A 6,963-nucleotide genomic window follows, 5' to 3' on the forward strand; every position below is an offset into this window, starting at 1 on the left:
AGAGATGGAGGAGAGCAGGGTAGTGAGGGATGGAGAGACTGGTAGAGTGAGGGAGTAGAGATGGAGGAGAGCAGGGTAGTGAGGGATGGAGAGACTGGTAGAGTGAGGGAGTAGAGATGGAGGAGAGCAGGGTAGGGGGGATGGAGAGACTGGTAGGGTGAGGGAGTAGAGATGGAGGAGAGCAGGGTAGTGAGGGATGGAGAGACTGGTAGAGTGAGGGAGTAGAGATGGAGGAGAGCAGGGTGGTGAGGGATGGAGAGACTGGTAGAGTGAGGGAGTAGAGATGGAGGAGAGCAGGGTAGTGAGGGATGGAGAGACTGGTAGAGTGAGGGAGTAGAGATGGAGGAGAGCAGGGTAGTGAGGGATGGAGAGACTGGTAGAGTGAGGGAGTAGAGATGGAGGAGAGCAGGGTAGGGGGGATGGAGAGACTGGTAGGGTGAGGGAGTAGAGATGGAGGAGAGCAGGGTAGTGAGGGATGGAGAGACTGGTAGAGTGAGGGAGTAGAGATGGAGGAGAGCAGGGTAGTGAGGGATGGAGAGACTGGTAGAGTGAGGGAGTAGAGATGGAGGAGAGCAGGGTAGGGGGGATGGAGAGACTGGTAGAGTGAGGGAGTAGAGAGAGATGGAGAGACTGGTAGAGTGAGGGAGTAGAGATGGAGGAGAGCAGGGTAGGGGGGATGGAGAGACTGGTAGAGTGAGGGAGTAGAGAGATGGCGAGACTGGTAGAGTGAGGGAGTAGGGAGAGATGGCGAGGGGTAGGTTGTGGGACCAGACATTGTGACATAATAGAGACACTCTTGGAAGGTTGATGAGAGTTTTGAAGAGAGAGACGGAGATAAAGAGATAGTGGGGGGAGAGAGATAAATCAAATCAAATCGAATCAAACGGTACATGTCACATGCGCCGAATACAACAGGTGCCGAACTTACCGTTAAATTCTTACTTACAAGAACTTAATCAAGAAATATATTTAATAAAATATTTACTAAATCAAATAAAGTTAAAACAAACGATTGAATCAACTGGTAACACAATAAATGTGCATTGTAAATAGTCAGGTTTCTGGCATGATGGTGTTGATGTGAGGCATGACCAGCCCTTCAAAGCACTTCATGGCTACATACTGTATGTGAGTGCTACGGGGCGGTAATCATTTAGGCAGGTTACCTTCACTATCTTGGTCACAGGGACTATGGTGGTCTGTTTGAAACATGTAGGTATTACAGACTCGGCCAAGGAGAGTTTGAAATGTCAGTGAAGACATGCATTGAGTACACGTCCTGGTAATCCGTCTGGCCCCACAGCTTTGTGAAAGTTGACCTGTTTAAAGGTCTTGCTCACATCGACTATGGAGAGCGGGATCACACAGTCGTCCCGAACAGCATTTAGCTCTTCTCGTAGGTTCGCTGGGCAGCTCCCGGCTGGTTTTCCCATATAATCCGTAGTAGTTTTAAAGCCTGGCCACATGTGACAAGCGTCAGAAATGGTGTAGTCGGATTTAATCTTAATCCTGTATTTACGCTTTGCCTGTTTGATGGTTTGTCTGAGGCCATAGCGGGATTTCTTATAAGTGTCCGGATTAGTTTCCTAGAAAGTTGAAGCTCTAGCCTTTAGCTCGGGGTGGATGTTGCCTGCAATCCATGGCTTCTGGTTGGGAAATGTACGTACGGTCACTGTGGGGACGAGGTCGTCGATGCACTTATTGATGAAGACGGTGACTGAGGTGGTATACTTCTCAATGCCATTGGATGTATCCCGGAACTTATTTCTAGTCTATGCTAGCAAAAAAGTCCTGTTGAGTAGCATTCGCGTCATCTGACCACTTCCGTATTGAGCCAGTCACTGTTACTACCTGCTTTAGTTTTTGCTTGTAAGCAGGAATCAGGAGGGTAGAATTATGATCAGATTTGCCAAATGGAGGTTGAGGGAAAGCTTTGTATGTGTCTCTGTGTGTGGAGTAAAGGTGGTCTACAGTGTTTTTTTTTTCTGGTTACACATGTGACATACTGGTAGAAGGTAAAACTGATTTAGTTTGCCTGCATTAACGTCCCCGGCCACTAGGAGCACCACTTCTGGATGAGCGTTTTCTTGTTTGCTTGTGGCCTTTATACAGCTGGTTGAGTATGGTTTTAGAGCCGGCATCGGACTGTGGTGGTATGTGTGGTCTACAGCTTATCATGAGATACTCTACCTCAGGCGAGCAAAACCTCTAGGCTTCCTTAGATATTGTGCACCAGATGTTGTTTACAAACATACAAAGGCCGCCATCCCGTGTCTTACCAGAGGTTGCTGTTCTGTCCTGCTGATGTAGTGTATAACCCACCGCCAGCTGTATGTTCTTAATGTCGATGTTACAGTTTTTAATGTCCCGTCGGTAGGATAGTCTTTCTCGTAGATTGTCCAGTTTGATATCCAATGATTGAACGTTGTCAAATAATATGGAGGGTAGTGGTGGTTTACTCACTCGCCAAACAATTCTCACAAGGCACCCAGACCTCTGCCCAGACCTCAGAGAGAGAGAGAGAGAGAGATATACTGTACCTTTATCCCCCCAGCTGTCAGGGGGTTAATAGAACATTCACCGAGTCAGATACGACATACTGATCAAATCAGAGTGTGTGGGCTTGCTTGCGTCCGTCCGTGTATGTGCTCAAAGTCTAACAAAAAAGACAGCTGTGGTACAGAATGAACCTTCTGGGAATATATTAGTCCCACTTTAGCTTCACGTTCTGCTTTTTAAACCCCTCTCTTAGACATTCTGACATTATAATGGTGATGATAGTAATGGTCTCTTATAGGGGAGGATAGTAATGGTCTCTTATGGGGGAGGATAGTAATGGTGATGATAGCAATGGTCTCTTATAGAGGAGGATAGTAATGGTGAGGAGAGTAATTGTATCTTATAGGGGAGGATAGTAATGGTGAGGATAGTAATGGGGAGGATAGTAGTGGTTTCTTATAGGGGACGATAGTAATGGTCTCTAATGGGGAGGATAGTAATGGTCTCTTATAGGGGAGGATAGTAATGGTGATGATAGTAGTGGTCTCTTATAGGGGAGGATAGTAATTGTGAGGATAGTAATTGTATCTTATGGGGGAGGATAGTAATGGTCTCTTATGGGGGAGGATAGTAATGGTCTCTTATGGGGGAGGATAGTAATGGTGATGATGTAATGGTCTCTTATAGAGGAGGATAGTAATGGTCTCTTATGGGGGAGGATAGTAATGGTCTCTTATGGGGGAGGATAGTAATGGTGATGATGTAATGGTCTCTTATAGAGGAGGATAGTAATGGTCTCTTATGGGGGAGGATAGTAATGGTGATGATGTAATGGTCTCTTATAGAGGAGGATAGTAATGGTCTCTTATGGGGGAGGATAGTAATGGTCTCTTATGGGGGAGGATAGTAATGGTCTCTTATGGGGGAGGATAGTAATGGTCTCTTATGGGGGAGGATAGTAATGGTCTCTTATGGGGGAGGATAGTAATGGTGATGATGTAATGGTCTCTTATAGAGGAGGATAGTAATGGTCTCTTATGGGGGAGGATAGTAATGGTCTCTTATGGGGGAGGATAGTAATGGTCTCTTATGGGGGAGGATAGTAATGGTGATGATGTAATGGTCTCTTCACCCTTTTAAAGATTATCCCTGTCCATTTGTCTCTGTCTTTAAATGCCACCATAAAGGTTAAATGAAGATGGGGAACAAAACAAACATTTGGCCATCAGCTGACTTCAGTTTATGTTATGGTTGCAGGTAGCTACGATACTCATCCTCCAAATGACTGTGAAGGTTTGAGTCGCAGGAAGAAACCTTTAAACAAAACGTTTAAAAATCAACAGACTTTAAAATGAAGTCAATGTTGTGATTGGTGGTAAGTTGTATAGTTAAAATCGTCACAAAAAGGATTTAATGCTTTAAGGCTGTTTAGTCTTGCTTTACACAAAACATTCCGCACTTGAAACATCTGATGATCAGTCAGAACAATAGAGCCAATAATAGAGCCAGTATGGTGCCATAGTTTCTTGTAGCTCACTGATAATTACCGGCTGTTTGAAGAAACTGAAATCTGGTGGATCCGCTAAAGGGCAAAGCCTCCACATTTCTCTTATTTTCCCCGAAAAAGCCTGAAAAAAGCCATCCTCCCTCTTTCCTCTCATCCTCCTCTTCCTTCCTCATCCTCCTCTTCCTCCTGCTCTTCAAATGTCAGGCAGAAAGAGGGATGTGACAGGTGGTTGAGGAGAGGGAGATTGTTGAACTCCTCTCTGATCAAAAATCAATCGAGAAAAGAGCAAGAGGTGTGTGTGTGCGTGTGTGTGTGTTTATGTGTGTGTGTGTTCGTGTGTGTGTGTGTGTGTGTTTGTGCCTGTGTGCTATGTTTCCAGTCCAATAGCTAGACACCAGAGATCTGAATGTCCTGTAGATAGAGGAGACGAAGAGATGGAAGATGGAACACTCCCCTTTAGCCAATCCGAATGTTCCCTCCCTCAAAGAGAGACAAGCACTGGCCTGTTTTGTCAAATGTCATAATGAGATGAAATGTACATGACATTAACCGTGTGTATGAATATAAACAGTTGTAATAATGTACATGTAACACTAACCTAGACTTCTTTAATGGCAACACAGCTACAGTGGTTTGTGAATAACCTGTGTGTGTGTGTGTGTGTGTGTGTGTGTGTGTGTGTGTGAGCGTGAGTGTGAGTGTGAGTGTGTGTGTGTGAGTGTGTGTGTAACAGAGATGCCTCAGCAGTCCAATTTCTACATTCCTTGTGTCAACCAGGGTTTGCCAACAGCCAGTCTGAGGGACGAATTTGGCTCCCCAAGTTTTCGGAGCAAAAAAATAATTATATTTATTTCTATTTTGGGGGGGGGGGGGGGGGGGGGGACTGTAAAAACACCAGGAAATCAGCTCCAATTGATTTTAATTGATCTCTTCCCAAGTATACCCATGCATAGAGAGAGAGAGAGAGAGACATGTGATTGTATACAAATGTAAGCAAGGTTTGAAATGACTATGTTTGAGTCAGACATTATAACTGCTTTGGATTCTTACTTACTGGCCCCCCCGATCATCTGCTCCAGAAAAACATAAGACCGCGGCTGAATCTAGTTGATGATCCCTGGTGTGGACCCTCCGTCTCACCTCAGTTACACTTGGGTTTATCATTTAAATTACAGTTGGGTTGGTATGTCATCTAATTACAGTTGGGTTTATCATTTAAATTACACTTGGGTTCATAATTTAAATTACAGTTGGGTTTATAATTTAAATTACAGTTGGGTTGGTATGTCATTTAAATTACAGTTGGGTTTATCATTTAAATTACACTTGGGTTCATAATTTAAATTACAGTTGGGTTTATAATTTAAATTACAGTTGGGTTGGTATGTCATTTAAATTACAGTTGGGTTGGTATGTCATCTAATTACAGTTGGGTTTATCATTTAAATTACACTTGGGTTCATAATTTAAATTACAGTTGGGTTTATAATTTAAATTACAGTTGGGTTGGTATGTCATTTAAATTACAGTTGGGTTTATCATTTAAATTACAGTTGGGTTGGTATGTCATCTAATTACAGTTGGGTTTATCATTTAAATTACAGTTGGGTTGGTATGTCATTTAAATTACAGTTGGGTTTATCATTTAAATTACAGTTGGGTTGGTATGTCATCTAATTACAGTTGGGTTTTGGTATGTCATTTAAATTACAGTTGGGTTGGTATGTCATCTAATTACACTTGGGTTGGTATGTCATTTAAATTACAGTTGGGTTGGTATATCATTTAAATTACAGTTGGGTTGGTATATCATTTAAATTACAAAGCAGGGAAAGATGTGAGAATTATATCTGACTTCCTGTTGTTTCTTGTTTGCAGCTATCTGTTGAATGTGACTGTGGTTGGATTTGATTGTAATTTGTATTGATACCCCAGGGGAAATCTAAAATAGGGGTTTAGGATTTGTTATGCTTGCTTCCTTTGAGATAGTTAGTTGACCTAGTTGGCTCCTGGGAAACAAATGTCATTCCGACTTCATTAATAGGTTATTCACTTAAATCAATGAATATATTATATTTGATAAAGATATGTTTGACTCTGGTTTAATATGGTTGACTGACACTGTTAAAAAAGATACAACACCACAATGGAATGTAGATTAGATAGAGGACCAACCTATTCAGAAATATCACATGCATGATACAGAAATATAAAAGATAGAAAGAAACCAGCCCCTAACTTTACTACGGATCTATATAATTCTATTTATTCTACTCTGTGACAGGGGAACCACTTGTGCTCTGTTGTGTAATATACAACAATTCTGCTGTTGACTTCAACATGTCTGTGCTGTTGATGTGAATTTCTGTGTGTTTCGTTGATTAATTGTGTTCCGTTTTTTTTTTTTTTTTCAATATTGTACGGCTCTTAGAACAAAGAACAATGTAATTATTTTTGTTACATAGAATGAAAACACTTGGATGTTGAAATGATCTGGGTTGGTGTATTGTGTTTGTCCGTCTTGTAGGTGCATCGCAGCGAATCGGAAGGACACCACCACACACACACACGCCACACACACACACACACACACACACACACACACACACACACACACACACACACACACACACACACACACACACACACACACACACACACACACACACGCACACAACAACACAACCCAAGGAGTATGAGTCACTGTCTGGTGATGTCAGAGTGACACAGTAATGTCATCCTCCATGGCGTCGTTCTCATGGTAACCAGGTAGACTTATGGAGACACACACATACATCCGTAGTCTAATGACTAAGGAAATTAATTTTGTCCCTCCTATCTGAAAGCTGTCATTTGGTTAACTGGCCAGTAATAGATAAATCATTGAAAATAATGAAATGAGACAAGGAGAGGAGAAGGTAAATCCGTTTTTCTTGTTCCTCCTCCCTGTCCAGGAT

Source organism: Oncorhynchus mykiss, chromosome 30 (assembly GCF_057628025.1).
Source record: "Oncorhynchus mykiss isolate SJ-2025 chromosome 30, ASM5762802v1, whole genome shotgun sequence".
Classification (NCBI taxonomy): Eukaryota; Metazoa; Chordata; class Actinopteri; order Salmoniformes; family Salmonidae; genus Oncorhynchus; species Oncorhynchus mykiss.